We start from the raw sequence: 19,625 nt of genomic DNA on the forward strand, positions 1-19,625 counted from the left end.
AGCAAATAGCAAAGATAATGAAGTTAACTCTCAAGTCTAGAGACAGGGCTTTCTGGCCACATGTTAAAAAAAATTTTTTTTTAATGTTTAATTGGGAGAGAGAGAGCGAGCGAGCGAGAGAGAGCACATGCTCTCGAGAGAGAGTGGGGGAGGGACAGAGAGAGCCAGAGAGACAGAATCTAAAGCAGGCTCCAGGATCTGCACTGTCAGCACAGAGCTCAACGTGGGGCTTGAACCTATGAACTGAGAGATCATAACCTGAACTGAAGTTGAATGCTTAACTGACTGAGCCACCCAGGCGCCCCTCTGGCCATATGGTTTAATTTCGGGTGATTAAGAACATATATGTACAAGAAGAAATATCTGACTTGCCTGCTAAATATTGTAGTTAAAAGTTTAATGCCTATAAAAATGCAAACCATCTCACACTGATAAAATGATAGTCTGTTAACATAAGGAAGAAAACTTAGAACACATTTGAAGATGATGATTTATATCAGCAATTGTAAACTGATGGCCCACTGCACCAAAAAACCTGGGCCACAGATGTGTTTTACTTTGATCACAATGTTTTAAAATCAATGCACACACACACACACACACACACACACACACACACACACACACACTTCTGGCTTCTCTTGGAAAAACTGGAAGACCCTGCAACTATGAATTATATTTCTCCATGACCCAAATCTCTAGAGCTGAGTAACTATTTTCTAGTTCCTCAATGCTCTCCACTTGTTTTCTTATATTCAGTCCATTTTGCTTATTTACATTTCCTACAGGTCCAGGGTTGTATATGAATGTGTGACCCCATGGCTGTAGTGAATGAAAATTTGATTATTTCTTGAGTAGTAGGGTACAGTGAGATCTAGGTCCCAAGAAGATAACTCACTATGGAAGGAAGGAAAAATGAGGTACTGATGCCTAAGCCCTTTGGTATCTTTTTGATAAAACTGGTTAGTGGAAGAAGAGACATTTCTTTTCCTGCAGAAAAGAATAAAAATAGATCTTTGATACCTCTGCAGCAACTCAGTTCCAGACCACATGGGATAATCAATTCTCTCAGTTCCTTCATAGGGTGAGAATTGCAGAAATACCTTTAGTCAGAAAAAGAATTTGGGAAAACATTTGCAAAATCTTGTTACCTAGAAAGAATCTTAATACAAGGTACTGAACTGTCAATAAAACCTTCTAACTGAGCCTCCCTCATCTTATTCATTTAGGAAAGAGTATCTAACACAGAAAAATCTAGAATCCAGATTGTTCAGTGATTCCTATGCAACTGCTTCAGCATTATCTAAACTCTTACCCATTCATGTCCTTTAAAATCCCTCTTATGTTAATCATGTTCATCATGTGGGCTCCATTTTCATTAAAAGAGAAAGCATCTTGATATCACTACCACCGTGAAGTCTGCTAACTGGCCTAGTTTTCAAAGACAGAATCTCCCAGTAAAAATATGCCTCTTGTTACATGAGCAACCAATAAAACAAAAACAGTCTGTACAATTTAATGTATCTACTACAGATTTCCATGGTATCAATAACTATTTTATTGATGTACTAATTTAATTCAAGATATTGAAATGCTCCAAAATCATGGCTGTGTCTTCTGAATTACCTGGAATGGACAGTGGGGTTGAGAGTGAGCCATCCTTGGATCTTTAATGAGATACCTCTGTTTGCTCACTTTTTAAAAAAAATTTATTTTTGATACAGAGAGAGACAGAGCATGGGGAGGGGGGGGCGCGGGCAGAGAGAGAAGGAGATACAGAACCGAAAACAGGCTCCAGGCTCTGAGCTAGCTGTCAGCACACAGCCTGATGCGGGGCTCGAACCCACAAATGTGAGATCTGACCTAAGCCAAAGTCTGAGGCTTAACCAACTGAGACACAGGCGCCCTTGTTTGCTCATTTTTTTAAAGGTCACTTTTTAAAGGTTGGTTGAGAAAGAAGGGAACATGGAATATCCAATTTTAGACCATCTCAAACTCAAATTTATCTCATCAATAAAATGTCACTTCAGTTATGCTTTTTCGTTGGACATGAAAGAGGTGGAAATTTTAAGAGCCTGAAGAAATCTTGTGGACTGAGAAGAGAGTTCTCAAAGCAGCGACGAGGACTTTTGCAAACATGGACTTCTTATTTTATAGATATATTTATTTAATGCTTATTTATTTTTGAGAGAGAGAGAGAGACAGAGCATGAGCAGGGGAGGGGTAGAGACACAGCGAGACACAGAATCCGAAGCAGGCTCCAGGCTCTGAGATGTCAGCACAGAGCCCAACAAAGGACTGGAACTCAGGAACTGCAAGATCATGACCTGAGCTAAAGTCACATGCTCAACTGATGGAGACACCCAGACTCCCCTCAAACACAGACTTAAAAAAAATTTTTTTTAAATATAATTTATTGTGAAATTGGCTAACATACAGTGTGTAAAGTGTGCTCTTGGCTTTTGGGGTAGATTCCTATGGTTCGTCGCTTACACAGGACACCCAGTGCTCTTCCCAACAAGTGCCCTCCTCAGTGCCCATCACCCATTTCCCCTCACCCCTCTCCCCACCCTGCCATTCTAGTTACAGCAAAAAGGTTTTTCTGGATTTTTGGATATTAGCAGTTTCCTTTAAAAAAAATACTCTGGAAACCCTCCACAAATGAAAGGAATGTGTATAGTATGCAAATTCAAAGTGTGCTGTCCTCATTTACCCAGTGGAATTCAAAATAAGCCCCAACTCGTGAACATATTAAAGCAGATTGAAATGGATATTAGCGGGATTTGTAAGGAGAAGCACTCCAGTCAGTCAAACATGCTACACACGAGAACTTTGATAATGTTGTTTTACTGATAATTACCTGCCGGCTGGCACCTCAAAGTGGGATTTCATGCAGGTTCCAGTATTTAAATATTACATTCAGAGCCAAGCCTGCAAAGACACTTACGCTGATCTGGCCATGTCCATTTTATTTCACAATTATCTGTGTCTTTCCTCGTGAAAAGCAATGCAGTTAACGCTCTTTTAATTGCGTTTGATCTGTGTGAGCAAGAGAACATCAATACCACCCTCCCGCTTCCCTGGTCCAAGCAAGCCGGTTCTGCCCCCCTCCCTCCCTCGCAGACATCAGCGGACGCCAGAATTACTGGAAAGCAGCATTTCCTGACTGGCAAGAATATTCATCCTACCTCACAAACTAGTCACTGGGGCAAGGCGCACACGGCACACTTACATCAACTAAAGATGGTTTGAATGGAAAGGACCGATATACTATATACGTGGTCCTCCTGGGCTGCTAGTGCCTGCGGGTCTCTGGTCCCGCAGCGAACTTCCTTCTCTCTGCCACCCCCGGCCCCATCCCACACAAACACACTTTTGTTCCCCCTCATACTGAACTCCTAATTAAATTTAACAGTTTCAAGAGTTTAAACTGTATATCTTTTTAATTGTGTCCTACTTTGTATTGGCTGATGCGCAAGTCTGAAAATGGATATTACAGCTTTTTATGATATAATATCACCCTAATTGGTGCTTCATAGGCCGTGGTTGAATTCTTTTCAATTAAGCTCTAACATACAGTAACTGTTTCTCTCTGCAAATGCTGGAAAGCCATTCACAAGAGAGGACTGGTACTGCACAATTCCGAAGTACCTTAATGTGTCAAAAATGTTTTGTGAAGAAAGCTACACTGTAAATGCAATCACCTACATTGGTGTTCCCATTGTTAACTGGGAGTAAAAGTATTGCTAATTGTCCTGCGTTTTAGCTGGGTTTTTAAAGCATTATGTAGCAAGTACACCGGAGGGTCAATTTGTGAAGTGAAATACTTAGCATGCAAAGCGTAATACAAGATGCTGTGTAATACTTGACCTCTCAGCATAATAAATGTAGCAGTGAAACGCTGTGCATTCAGTATTCACTGAATAGAGCCTTCGCAGTGGAACAAAACCAGAAAATGTTCTCTTCATTCCTTTTTTTTCACTAAGCGAAAATTATTCTTTATAATGGCCATTGCAGCAATTAGCTGGCATTTGGTAGAATAAATGTGCAGAAATAGCAATTTCTTATTTTAAATGAGATTTTGTATGGAGCCTGCAAATTACTTGAGGTATATGAATAATTGTGCCTTAGCTTTATGCTACAGAATAGGGTGTGGGTGGGTATAAAGATTTCCTATTTGCAGTTAAATGTTTAGACATTTTATTATTTTAATTTCACTCGCAGTCTGCCTGGATTGACCCTGCTTTCCCATTGATCATTTTCTGTGCGCCTGGAAGCAAGTGTGCAGATGGCGGGAGACTCCCAATTAGTGCACTATGTTTTTTATGAATGTGACATGTAAGTGCAATCGGGTCTCCCCTGGAGGCAATGGCGGTATTTACACTTCGGAATTCCAAATCAATACAATTTAATAATCTGCATGGAGTGAACATTTATCAATATTCTCTGTAGTCAAATGCAATTGGAAACTTCATTAAATTTTTATCCAAAGTTTTCCACCTTATTGAAATGCATTCTTCCAGGCATTCATGATTCATCTAATTAGCCTTAAGTAGGGTATTTTTTTCCTCTCTCAAAGTGATTCAGTTAATTATGTCCATATATTCATAATTATAAGGTGGATGAGTTGGGTAAAACTGAAATTATGAAATCTGCACAGAGAGTCTATGAGGTTTAGAATGCAGAATATAAAAGAGGGATGAGTAAAAGAGCAATGAAATTCTTTGTTTCAGTCCCCCTCAGCCAACTGCACCCCAACTGCTTTCTCATAGAGTTTTGTGTATTGATTTATTCACTAATCATTTGTAATCCAACAGTTTCCAAAAACTGTTTTGAGGCAAGCACAGAGTGAATGATGTATATATGTATGTAAATGCTGCAAAATACCAAGAACACCTAACTAATGTCTTGAAAGTTATTTTTAGTTTTAAAAATCAAACATACAGTCATGTAAAGTGTAAGTCATGACTATCATCCACATGCAATTACTTTAGCCAGTTTCTTACACGTTCTCCTTCCACATTTTGAAGTCTTTTCTTCTTATTTCAGTTCTCCACACACTTTGCTTACCTATTTCAATCACACATATTCTATATATGTTAAATTTCGAGAATTTTGTTGTATTCTTTTGTTTGCAATTTTTCTAATTCAAGAAGTTTTTGTCTTTAAAATTATGGTTTTGAATTATTTCTTAGGTAAATGAAAGGACAGTCTACCCTAATTTTTATGTCACCTAAGGCCTAAGCACATACAAGTTTTTACTCAAACTAATATTCTACTATTGAGTGATGCCAAAAATTCTTTTGCCAATGCTACAATGAAGGCAACCCATCATCAAATGACATATCTTATGTATTAAATCCAGCCAATGATACTACAAAATTGGAAGTAGCCCCAATTAGTTAGTTACTCTAATCTGGGTAAAATGATCTCACATAGCAAGTAGCTACCAGTCCATTACTCTACAGACAAGTTATACTCCTCACAATGAGGCCCAGGGAGGGGGCTGGGTCATTATATTACTGTCTTTATCTGATGGTTATGTTCAAGATCTGTAAACAATACACAGCCACTGATCAAAGAGAACTAGACATGATTTCTGTCCCATTTTAACTCCTCATGATTTTTTTCCAGTGGGACAAGGAGTAAGCCATAATCATAGTTCTCACATTTGAAAATGATTTATAGTAAACCCAGGTAGCTGATGAACAAGGATAAATTTAATTTTTAAAAGCACTGGGGCGCCTGGGTGGCTCAGTTAGCTGAGCATCTGGCTTCGACTCAGGTCATGATTTCCTGGTTTGTGGGTTTGAGCAGCACATCAGGCTCTGTCGGTGCTGACAGTTCAGAGCATGAAGCCTGTCTTTGGATTCTGTGTCTCCCCCTCTCTCTGCCCCTCCCCTGCTCACGCTATCTCTCTTTCTCTCTCAAAAATAAATAAAAACATTAAAAAATTAAAAAAAAATTATACATATATATGAAATGAAAGAATGTGTTATAACATTTTTCTAATTATTCCTTTCTTGAAATGTTCCTCCTGAAAACTTCCAAAGAAGAAGAATGTGGTGGACTGGGGGTAATATTTAATCCATATCTTTGTGGGACATATGCAAATGCCATATATAACTGTATGAGTAAAGACATTGGTATGTTAAAACAGAGCAATGTCAACTGTGCTTTTATATCGCTGTTATTAAATAATATTGTCCTGGTCACGGTGATCACCTGAATAATTCTTTTCTTTTTTTAAAAGTTTATTTAGTTTGAGAGAAAGAGAGAGACAGAGACAGAGACAGAGACAGAGACAGAGACAGAAAGATGGAGAGAGAAAGAGAGAGAGAGAGAGAATCCCAAGCAGGTTCCACACTGTCAGCACAGAGTCTGATCTGGGGCTCAAACTCACAAACTGTGAGATCATGACCTGAGCCGAAATCAAGAGTCAGATGCTGGATAATTCTTTTCATAAGATATTTCATGTCATTATGGTCATCTAATGAGTCTTCACCACATTCTGAGAGGTAAATAGGAGTCTTCATTGAAAAAAAGCAAAAAAAAGATGACACAAATAGTGAAAATCTTTTGTGCATTGAACTGTTAGTCTCAGCATCATTGCAAGTTTTATTATATCACTGTCATAACATCTAATAACAATATTTTCACCTTGAACATTTAACAAGGTACAACCTTTCTCTTCCAAACATAGAATAGAGTACCTATGGAGGGGCTCCTTCCTGTTTTGAGTGTCTACACCAAGAAAGAAACTTTCTTTTCCTGTTCCGCCAGGCAAGTCCCAAGAAACCTCCTAGAGTTGCCTTGGGAAATGCCCATGCAGAGGGCTCACACTGGATGACTGCCCATTTCTCATATCTGTTCTTGCTCTCCTATATTCTGCCTTCACCTGGGATGAGCCACTTCTTTTGGGATCTTCTCCTCACTCCCACTTCTGGTTGTCCAATTCCTTCTCCTCCTAGACCTTTCAAGGTCTAGGTCAAATGTTCTCACCTCCATGAAGTTTTCTCTGCTGTCCTATTTCGAAGGAATCCCTCCTGCTTCTGAACAATGAGAGCAATTCACCTTTCTACCTTGCGGTTATTTAAATACATTTCATCATCTCTGCTTGACTGTAGGCTTCCCGGAATTAGGATCAATGTCTGAACCAATTCTAATGTCATACATGTTGTATACATTCAATAAATACCTCTTGAGTGAATAGATTTTATGAGCAAGATTCTGGTTAGTGATCCATGATTATAGATGGCAAAGAGTTAAACAAATAACCAAGGAAATGTAAACATTCCAGGAATGACCTCTTTTCTAGAACACAGCGTTGAGCTTTTTGTTTTTCTTATAAGTTTCTAGATAGACAATTTCCAGTGCCTTTGCTTTGTCTGAATCAAAGACAAACTAGTTCACATCTTGGCTGGGATCTTTTGCTACCCCCAGGGCTGCTGGGCAAAGCAATTTAGAATATGAATTAGTATTTAAACAGTTCTCAATCAGGAATATTACTTGTATGGGACTTTGTGAATTTAAACAAGCTGTGTAATCTTTCTAAACCTCAGTTTTCCCATCTGTAAATAGGAAACAATAATGCCTTCCTCACACAATTGTTTTAAGGAAAAATGATTAAGTGCCTAATGGATAGGACATTTGGGCAGAACTGCCAAGAGGCAAATAAATGCCCTTTGTAGTTTTTGGAAAAAATCATCCATTTCCTTTCTATTTAAAATTATCTAATAAACACCAATAATGTCTATAAAGTGACTTGTGCCCCTTAGAATTCGATGCTCTTTTATACTCAACTGCATAATGGCCCGGGACCTTGCTGATCATGATGATGATGATGGATCCTTCTTATTTTTAGCTGTCTGAGAAAGTTCTGGCACTGTGCCTATAACTGAGAATGTTCTGAGGAATCAGGCTACTTTTGTTAATACATATCTCACTATGCTGTCATGATCAGAAAACACTTCTGCCTCCATTACTAGACTGTGTACAACATAAGAGCAGGGGCCAAGATCCTATTTATCTGTGTATCCCCAGGGCCTAACTAGAGTCTGGCACATAGTAAGTGTTCAGGAAAAGCCCGTTAAATGAATGAATAGTTGAGTATGTATCTCCACTACACTTTAGCTATTTGTTTCTTCTCAACATACCTAAGAGGTGACAGATTGAGATGTGGTATCAAAAGAAATATCACATCCACATGCATATACACCAAAGTGAGAGCTCATTCACATACTTAGAAAATACAGCTTACTCTGTTTTAACCTTGGATTATTGAGAGATGGTGTCATTGATGGAAATCAATTTCTCCTGTATTGAGTACTTTAGTGTGACCAAAGTACTTTTTAAATGGACCAAGGGCTCTGAATCTTTGAGATGTAAAAAGAAAATCTGCATAATGCCCTCATTGGATGGGGCTTGCTGCCTCCTTATCCTGAGGGCACAGTGATGATCATCTTATTTGTGGCATTCTGGGTACTTCCATGGGCTCAGACTCCTGGAAAGGTACCAGAATAAGCTTTTGTTACAGATTAAGAATGAAGGCTGTGGACATATCAGAGGAGATTTGGGTCCTAAGGCTTTGAACTTATTTCAGAGCAATTTCCTATAATTGGCTTTTCCTTCCTTCAACATTTTAAACATAAAAAAAAATTCCTTTATATTGAGTAACTACAATATAAATTTAAACTGTTTTCCCCCAGTTCTTTTCTGATGCTTATGCTCTATTGAGCCTGATTTTTCACATTGTTCGGGGTCTAAAAACTTCAAGGCATATACATTGTATATTTCTTGTTCTTCATTGTTGTGCCTAGTGAAATGCTCAGGTTCTTAGAGCACCTTTCTGCCCATGGCAAAAATGTTGATGTACAATATGGGGTGCCCCATGGGATTTCTTACTTTGTCCCATGTCTAGTTAAAGGCAAATAAATTCTAATGGACCATAGCTCCTTTCAGGCATGTTTATTTGCCATTCTGGTTATCTGGCAGAAAAAGTCAGTATATTAAAAATAATTTTTAAAAATCCAACACAGTAAAAAGTCACTAACATTTTTTGAGGGTTCTCTGCCAGGAGCTATACTGACACTTTTGCAAATATTGTCTTATTTGATTCTCAAATATAACATGAGGAAAAAACTATTATTGCTGCCATATCCCTGGGAGGGAACTGAGCTGGGTGGTCAGACGGCTTTCCCATATGACATTACCATTCTGAGAAAGAGCAAAATCAGGACCCAGATCTGTTTAGATCCGTAGCCTGAGCTCTTTTTTTTTTAATTTTTAAATATTTATTTACTTTTGAGAGAGAGAGAGGGAGAGAGAGAGAGAGAGAGAGCGAGCAAGGGGCAGAGAGAAGGAGACACAGAATTCAAGCAGGCTCCAGGCTCTGAGTGTCAGCACAGAGCTTGACACCAGCAGGGCTTGAAGTGACAAGCTGTGAGATCATGACCTGAGCCAAAGTCAGAAGCTTAACTGACTGAGCTACCCAGGGGTCCCCATAACCTGAGCTCTTATTCCTATTCCTACACGAATCCAGCCTCACAGTTTCCTTCATCTCCCTCTTTACTGAACTTCTCATGGAATTATTTAACTGAAAATGGTGTTCATCCACCTTTATGGGAACTGCTTACCAAGAGTAAACCAAACTCCAGGAACTATGGGTAATGATGTCCAGGGTGTTCACAAAAAACACAATTTTTAACCAAAAATAATTGCCTTAGATCATATTTCTCCCTAATCTTATGTAACGTGGGTTGTGTTATGGGAAGCAAAAGAGGCTGAGTGAAATTACAAACATTTCTCTTCACTTCTGAGGGAGGGCGCTATCACACAACTAAGCAACCAAATGGGCTTCTATCCTGGAGGTGGACTGAGGGATGAAAGACAGGGTCCCATAGCCCGCCTGGGAGTTGTGGCTCTGGACCTGAAGCCCAGAATACCCAACTTCATTGTGTGCAAGGTGAATCCATGCTGATAAGTGGATTCCACAACCCAGCGTCTGGAGAAGTCTTCTGCCTGGTGTTAGGACAGACAGAACAGTGATGCCCCTCACCCTGACATAAATTTTCCAAAGTAAGGGAGAGAGTAAGATTAAACAATTTACTCAAAGAAACAGGCAAAACCCATCTGATAACTCCGTCACAATATTCTCTTCAACTTTATTTACTCAATATTTGTACTAGCAGATCTCAAGTTTTAGAGTGTAAAATAATGGGGGGTAGGGAGAGTTCTTAAAATGCATACACCCAGGGGCACCTGGTGGGCTCAGTTGGAAGAGCATGCGACTCTTGATCTGAGGTCATGAGTTCAAGCCCTACATTGGATATAGAGACTACTTATAAGTATAAGTAAGTAAATAAATAAATTGTTTTTAAACAAACAAATAAATAAAATGCATATGCCCAGATATACCCAGATTCCTTCTCCTAAAAGTCTGATCATGTAGGTTTGGGGTGAGCTCCTGGACTCCACACTTTGGATGACACCAAGAGAGATTCTCAAGTTCCTGATGAGTGAAGTAAATTTTGAGAAAACAAGTCTGGTGTGAGGCAAGTGATCGTAGAGCTGATGTTCTACAGGGTTATCTAGGATGAAGCTCATCTGGGAATGCTCGTCTTTGGAGAGCTGGTGGTGGTCGACAATGTCTGCAGCTGCTGCCAAAAAGGTTCCTGTACTCCCATGACACCTGCTTCTAGGAAAAGTTTGAAACAGGACTGAGGGTGGGATGAGGGGCTGAGAAGACTTCTCTGTGTGGGGGGAGGAGGCACCAATGTGCTCCCTGTGGGTCTTAGCTGAGCAGGCCTTCCAGTCACACTCTGAAGGAGGCAGGCAGAAGGACCCCTTAGCTTAAAGGAGGGCTATCTTTTTTTTTTAATGTTTTTTATTTATTTTTGAGAGACAAAGAGAGACAGTGTGAGCAGGGGAGGGTCAGAAAGAGAGGGAGACATAGATTCCGAAACAGGCTCCAGGCTCTGAGCTGTAGGCACAGAGACTGACACGGGGCTCAAACCCACGAACCGTGAGATCATGACCTGACCCGAAGCTGGACGCTTAACTGACTGAGCCACCCAGGCACCCTTAAGGAGGGCCATCTTTTGAGGGAGAGCTTGACAGAGAATCTGAAGTCTCTTACAACAGAATATCACTCATTCAACAGTTGTAGATGCTTCATGTGTGTGCACTAGGCCCTGGGTCATGCACCTGCTTTTCTCGCTTTCTGGAAGGCCACTACCCCTGACTTTGCTTAGTTAACTTTATTCTTCAACACCTAGCCTCCCTAAAGAGGTCAGTTCCCCCAGATATGCCCTCACAGCACCATTAACCTACAAAATGGAGTTCCTGGATTAATGCTTGCTTCCCTCCCTTATGAGCTCCATGAAAGCAGGGACCGTGCTTGATGTTTTTTTGTTTTTGTTTTAGCACGGAGTCACTCATAAAAATATTTTCCTGAAATCTAGTTTTCTGAATGACACTTCGCCACATTTAGCAATGTACCAGTTAGCAGAATGGATTATTTTTCTGTTTATAAATTATGCAGCAAATTGATTTAGATAGAATGTTTAATGATTTCTGTGAAGCTTTAATTTTGTCCTCAAAATAGTATTTTAAGGAATGTTTGATTGTTAACAGTTAAGGTCATAGTACAACTTAGCCTTTTAGAGTATATATTTAATATTCAGAAAGAGTATTTAATAATCAGTAACCAAAACTTTACTTAAGATTAGTAAATTTGTTCTTATTTATTAGATTCTAATATTCATTCCTTTAAATATTAAATTGCTAAAGAAGGATTCAGAGGAACTAAATCAACATGACATGTCGAGATTTTAGACATTAATTACTAGTCATATAAAATCAAGGCTGATAAGCTATTGGAGGCGTTGATAAAATAATGGAATAATGGTTACAGAGAAATCCTACTGACATTAAGAAAGATGAGGAAAACCTCTACATCAATCCAAACAATCTCATCCCATGTGTAATGCTGAAAATTTAAAATTTAATTGCTAGAAACAAGAATTAAGTCCACTATGGGGCACCTGGGTGGTTAAGCCTCCAACTTCAGCTCAGGTCATGCTCTCACATTCGTGGGTTCAAGCCCTGCATCAGGCTCTGTGCTGACAGCTCAGAGCCTCAAGCTTGCTTCAGATTCTGTTATCTCTCTGTCTCTCTGCCCCTCCCCCACTCATGCTCTGTCTCAAAAATAAATACAACATTAAAAAAAAGATTTAAGTCTACCATGCCACCAAGAAACTATAATAAGAATTTTATGTTTATAACTTGAAAAAATTATAAAATTTCAGAAATTACTGAAGTGAAGGTGAAATGCTCAATTTTTATTTTCAAGCAAGGAGGAACTGAGATCTTTTTTGCCAGGTTGTATGCAGGCAAGAAATTTGAAATGAAAGGGCAAACATGTTCAAAGATGCATAAAGGAAGTGAGAAGACTCAGAAGGGACTGGCATAATTAAATAAATGATAAAATTTCAAATTTGATTTATATATGACCACAAAACTAAAATTTGCAAAAAAAGATTTAAAAGATTGACTAAATATGCTAGAGATGCTAAAAGATAGCTAAAATAAGAAATGAACTAAGAAATAATGAAGCAACAGAATCGAATATCAAGGCCAATATTTCTTTTAGAAAACAGGCAAAAACAATCCTATGAATGCTCAATAGTTGGCAGAACTGTAAATGACTTGAAAAAAGAAATCTATAAAAGACTGAATATTTCTAAAATTGGGGGTAGAATATGGAATATTTTATGGATATAAAATGTGTCTATAAGAAGAGTAAACCACCTTTGGTTTTTGGCAAATTAAAATGCCTCAAGGGGAGCCTGGGTGGCTCAGGTGGTTAAGCATCCAATTCTTGATATTAGCTCAGATCATGATCTCATGGTTCATGAATTCAAGCCCTGTGACAAGCCCTGTGATGGGCTTCTTGCTGCCAGTGGAGCCTGCCTAGGATTCTTTCTCTCCCTCTCTCTGCCCCCTCCCCTGTTTGCATGTGAGCACATACTCTCTCTCAAACGTAAAAACAAAAACAAAAACAAAAAAAACACCCTAAAATAAAATGCCTCAATATGCTGCTATAACAAGCAAAAAAAACTGATCAACTAAGACCATATGAACAAATTGCTGTAAATTATATAGTTAAAAGAAACATGCATTTGGTAAATCTTACAAATTAATAATTTGGGGCATCTGGGTGGCTGAGTTGGATGAGCATCTGACTCTTGATTTTGGCTCAGGTCATAACCCCATACCCGAAAAACGAATAATCCAGTGAAGAAATGGGCAGAAGACCTGAATAGACACTTCTCCAAAGAGGACATCCAGATGGCCAACAGACACATGAAATGATGCTCAGCATCACTCATCATCAGGGAAACACAAATCAAAGCCACACTGAGATACCACTTCATGCTGGTCAGAGTGGTGAAAATGAACAAATAAAGAGACTATAGACGCTAGTGAGGATGTGGAGAAATGGGTACCCTCCTACACTGTTGGTGGGAACGTAAACTGATATAGCCACTCTGGAAAACAGTGTGGAGGTTCCCCAAAAAATTAACAATAGAACTCCCCTATGGCCCAGCAATAGCACTGCTGGGGATCTACCCAAGGGATACAGAAGTGCTAATGCATAGGGGCACATGTACCCCAATGTTCATAGCAGCACTTTTCAATAATAGCCCAATCATGGACAGAGCCTAAATATCCATCAATGGATGAATGGATCAAGAAGATGTGGTTTATATATACAATGGAATACTACTTGTCAATGAGAAAGAATGAAATATGGCCATTTGTAGCAATGTGGATGGAACTTGAGGGTGTCATGCTAAGCGAGATAAGTCACGCAGAGAAGGACAGATACCATATGTTTTCACGCTTAGGTCTAACAGAAGAAACTTAACAGAGGACCATGGGGAGGAGAAGGGGGGAAAAAGAGTAAGGGAGAGAGAGGTAGGCAAATCATGAGAGACTCTTGAATACTGAAAACAAACTGAGGGCTGAAGGGGGAGGGGGAGAGGAGAAGGGGGATGATGGTTGATTTTTGCCCAATTGGCCAGTTTCTTTTGGGTTTCTTTTATTTACTCCTGTATCTTCAAAACCTGTTGCAGTGCCTGGCTTGCGGAAAGTAATCAATAAGCAGTTGATGAATGAATGAACTGCGCTGGGTGAGGGGAATTCAAAGGGAAACAAGGCCATCAGGGCTCCTGGCTTCATGAAGCTTACATGCTAGATGAGCTGTAGTTCACCAATTTTCTATTATTGGTTATACAACTCTAATGGGACTTCATCTATGTGTGGTACTTGTTCTTAAATTCACAGGGACAGGTTTACTTTACTGTTACCCTATATTTGGGGGCCATTTAAATGGAAATATAACTTTATTCCATAGAAAGGTGAAAAAACTTTTTCAAGTAGGCCAGAGTGAGGCAGTATTATAGAGTTGTTTCTTGGTAAATGTTCCTATAAAGGGATTAAAACTCTAAAAGTAAGTTCTTGTATATGTGACATTCACACAGTATTTAATTCTGAAGTGATTGTCAGACATGATTGAGAAAAGCAGAGGAAGGAAGAGCCAGACCCACTCTCCCCCTGTGAATCAAGGAGGAAGTGCTCATGCAAATACCATCCCAGGAAGTCACAGCTGGGAAGTTTTTTTCTTCTTCTACCCCTTCAACTCATCTCCTTGTCTATGATCAGATATGAAAGGCAATGAGGTAAAGGTAAATCTACCCCCAGCTTCACAGGGTTGACGTAAGACAGGTAGGATATGGCAATAGTGGGCCCAGCACCTTGTGCACGGTGCAAGTTATCCTAGGCTTGTGTGGGATTGGTACAGTAAGAGCAAGAGGCTTTTCCTGTGCAGTGAGTTGGAATTAAACATGCTAATTTGAGGTCTCTTTCAAGTATTTTGTTTAACTCCATTGGCCTTTAATTCCTTTATATTGCATCATTTAATGTAATGTTATTTATATATGAAGCATGTTATGCTTATTAACCAATGTGCAAAAATCCAAAGTACAGATTTTCTGTAATGGGCTAATTACAGGACTTTAGAGCCACCTACTGAGTTTTGCTGAGCTTCACAACAGGTTCACTGAACTGGATAAATTTATTCAAACGTGTGGAAATGAACCCCATTCTATGTGCCACGGTACTGGGAAAACACACAAATTATACCTCAATACCAGTTTAATGGGTCAAACAGTGAACCTGAATACTGAACTTATCTACATCTTAAAATAGTGGGGAAGCCTGTGGTAAGAAAGGAAGTGCCCATTCAAGGGAGTTTCTCTCTGTTTGTAAACAGTGGTAATAAAACAATAAGCTCGGTGATTAGGAGCAAGCTCTCCACACTCAGAAAACAGAGGTGTGTTGCCTTCCAATGACCTTTGAAAATACACGACTTTCATAACTGAAGCTACGAGTGGAATGGAGTGACGAAAGCTCAGCAAACACACAGCTCAAGCGCAGCCCTTTAATCTTGCCTGTTGAGAACAAGAGGCACATTTTCTCATGTTATGGTTTAGGAAGAATTTAGCACAGAGTGTTTGGAGTTAGAAATACAAATAAGGTGTAAAGACATGGTGGAATTAAACACAATTAAACACTCTCTTCAAACCAGCTTTTTTTTCCTCTGAGCTTAATCAAAACAACAGAGATATGTTGATCATATTAATATGAGTTCTTCACTGATCCGTTCTCAAAGTGTTTTCTTTCATTTGAGAGTTCCAGGGAACTTTAGACTCAGGCTCCACAGCACCACATTTAGAACTATTATCCCATTATAAAAATACAAAGATAGTGGTGGGGGAGGGGGAGAAAATGGAGGCAGAGACAGTTTGAGAATTGTTTCAAAGTCAAAGTTGAAAGAAAAGATTCTAATTCCTGTGTTGCATCATTACCAATGGAAGTACTGTTTTCCAGTAGATACACACACTCACACACACACACACACACACACACACACACACACACCTCTATCCATATATGATCATTCATATGTCTTAGATGAAGACAGACATTGCTTTTATTCTCTGATAGGCTCCTGTAGTAGATCTATTAATTGTGTCATGAAAGGAAAAAGAATGTCATTTCCAAGTCTAAAAGAGTTCCAGGCTTGTCTTCAGAGCAACTCATTTACAACGTACAATCCACCCGGTGGCTGACAGTTGGGTGTTGATAACCTACTTCACGCTCATCAGGGAGACACTGGTGTGACCAGCTCTCACAGCACCGAAGCCTAGATTTTCAGAGCACTCTTTGCGAGTGCCACGTATACCAATAAAAAGAGAGTTCTCCAGGAAATGAGGTGTGACGCAGGCCAGCTTCACCAAGACTCTCGGACCAAGAAATAAGAATTTAAATATGAAATACTAAAATTTAATACATGACTGAAACAAAATAAATGGTGTATCACTGAAAGCATTTGAGGTAATTAATCAATGCTGTGTTTGTACATATCATTAAATATATTATACTCAGTTTAGATTTGATTTCTATGCTCCTTTTATAAAGAGTTAAAAGAAAATACATTTGAATTCACGCTGATACCGAAAACATGCTCCTAGCTTCTAGTTTTTTGGATTTCAAATCATTTCCATTAACAAACAGCTATTTGCCCTCTAATAAAATATGTCATTATGCTTTATTCACATCGCACAAAAGAATCACTGAAAAATCGCCCCAATGATGGCCAATAATTACACATTTTGCTCCTGTGCTAGCGATGAAGAAATCTGTTCATTGGAGAAAGCAGGTGCCGGGGCATCAAGCTAATAGTCAATGTGTGCCGTGGTAATTAGCCGCTGCGATTGCTAAAATTAACAATTAGCTAACATGCAATTCTCTTTTTTGCAGGCTGCAGTTTACTTTGTATAATCCTTGCATGTTCTTAGTAATTATTCTGACAGCTTATTATTTTTATTTTTTCTGGTTTGAACACAGCTTTAACACTTGCATCGGGCGACCCAAATGTTCAACAGGCAGGGGTGAAACAACAGCCTGACTAGGCATTTTTCTGAGGCACACATTTGGTTGTTTTCTCAACTTTTCGTTCTTGGGGAGTGCAGTGGTGGGGGTGAAATCTCAGAATCTTGCACAGCTATTGTCTTCTTCCCCAGGGCAGCCCACTCGGTCATCCTCAAGCTTTTAGAAGGAAAACTGCCCAGTCAGCGGCAATTTAGACTCAAGGGAACAACTCCAGGGATGAAGTGCCACAGTCAAGCTGGTCAAAACATCTTCTTTTCATCCTTCTTCCCTGGTGCGTGTCTTTGGTTAATGCATTCGCCGCCCCCGCACACCGCCCTCCACCCTGCCTGCCTTACCGCGGGAGAAAATGTAGCATCCTGTGAGGAGTGTTCTTGTCTGGGGCTATATGCTGAGATAATATTGCTAGAGCCTTTCAGTGGCATAAGCCTGAATAAACCTCAGCCTACATGTGAAAGAAAAAAACAAATTAAAAGGTAAAGGAATAACTTGTTTCCAGAAAATCTCTGGGAGAGGGAGATGTGATGAAGGCTCTTGAAGCATTCATTAAGATAAGTTTTAGCAAAATATCAGTAAACTGTGATTCCAAACTGTATTAGTTTCCTATGGTGGCCAACAAGTCACCAGAAACATGGCGGCATAAACAACACCCATTTGTTATCTTACGGTTCTGGGGGTCAGAAATCCAAAATGGGTCTCATTGGGCTCAAATCCAGGACACATCAGAGCCGCATTCTTTTCTGGAGGCTCTGTGTCCTTGCCTTTTCCAGCTTCTCCAGGTGGCCCACACCCCTGTGCTTGTGGCCCCTTCAAAACCAACAAGACCGCATCTCTGCCCGCAGTCACCTGTAGTTCACATCTCTCTCGGATCATAGCTGGGAACGATGCTCCATTTGTAAGGACTGGTGTGATACACTGGGCCTCGCCTGGATAATCCAGACTAAGTTCTCTATCTTAAGGTCCTAATTTAATGACATCGGCACCATCTCTGTAAGCTCATGTATTTATAGGTTCCAGGAATTAGGATGTGGATGTCTTTGGAGGACCATTATTTTGCCTATCAGACAAACCAATGAAAAATATACATATGGTAAATTTGTCTTTTTCTACAGTTGTGAATGAATCATTGCATATTTAAAGTCAAGGAATTGCATTATTTAGGAGTGGCAGGGTGGGGTCAGGGGTTAACAGACTTCCATGGCTTCCACAGACAGGAACTCCTTATGGCCCTCCTTTGCCAAAGTTCTTAACTCCTCCTCAATGCAGTGCCAATGCAGGCCATTCGTTGTCCTGTTCCTCCCAGGTTTCTGTCTGGAGAGCCTCTTAATGAGAGTGTTGCAGGCTTAGCTGGGCTAACCACTATCGCCATGTGCTTTTTTACAGTGCTGGGATACTATATGCTGCTGACTGTGTGAACAAGTGACAAGGACTGCCAGCCACAGAAACTCTGAATCACAGGAAGAAATACGCCAGCTGCAGCCCAGTTCCAACTTCTAAAATGAAGGGATAGGGAAGGCAAAGTGCTGGATTCCGGAGAAGTACTGACATCTTCTATGCACATCGGTGTGAGCTCAATTTCAGGGCTCAGAAGGACTTCAGCAGACACTTTGATACCCCCAGGGAATCAGGCTGTGGGACAGGCTGTGACAGGCTGAGGAGGGCCTGGCTAACTTAGCAGGAAAAGTCGGGGAAGCAAGCTATGGCAGAGCTTGGGGCCAGGCTGGTGGCAGCGTGTACACCAATACAGTCTGTTTGTTTAAGTGGAAGGAAAATTGATGAACAAAGTCTGCACAGAATATTTAGGCAGTCAGAAATCAAACATTCAGAGAACCAATCACACTGAGTTTAATTGAGGTGGATCTCACAGAGTCTCAGAGGCCCCTTGCCAAGCAGTAAGAAGAGACTGGGTATTGAGGTCTTTGTCACTAGTCATAAGAAAATCTACTCTCCTAAATAGAAATGTGTTGGATTTTTGGGTGCCTGGGTGGCTCAGTTAAGTGTCTGACTTCGGCTCAGGTCATGATGTCACAGCTTGTGGGTTAGAGCCCCGCATTGGGCTCTGTGCTGACAGCTCAGAGCCTGGAGCCTGCTTTGGATCCTGTGTCTCCCTTTCTCTCTAACCCTCCCCTGCTCATGTTCTCTCTCTCAAAAATAAATAAACATTAGAACAAAAAAGAAATGTGTTAGATTTTCTGCTTTACAAAAATAATTCATCAAATAGGTTGTTGATGTAGTGAGCTCCTTTATGTATTTAAAACAGAATTCTATCCACCAAAAATGTACTGTCCACCCCCCACAGCATATCTGTTGCATAAAGTGAGTCATCTACTCAACCTAAGGCTCTTGAAAAACAGTAGACCAAGAAAACTTTTGGGAAACATGGAGCAGAAACTTAATGCTTTGCTAAGATCTCAAGGTGTTGGCCTCAATTCAAAAGGCTGGCCAATATGTGGTGATGAAGTTTGGGAAACACTAAACCTCTCTGGTGGCAAGGCAAGACCATCAGAATGCAGGCAATAACTATGGGAAGTACATTTAAGGAAAAATGTGATCCAAAAAGGAGACATTTCACCAGAGGACTTCCCTTATTTCCCGTACGAGTCACCGTG

Source organism: Suricata suricatta, chromosome 9 (assembly GCF_006229205.1).
Source record: "Suricata suricatta isolate VVHF042 chromosome 9, meerkat_22Aug2017_6uvM2_HiC, whole genome shotgun sequence".
In the NCBI taxonomy this organism is placed as follows: Eukaryota; Metazoa; Chordata; class Mammalia; order Carnivora; family Herpestidae; genus Suricata; species Suricata suricatta.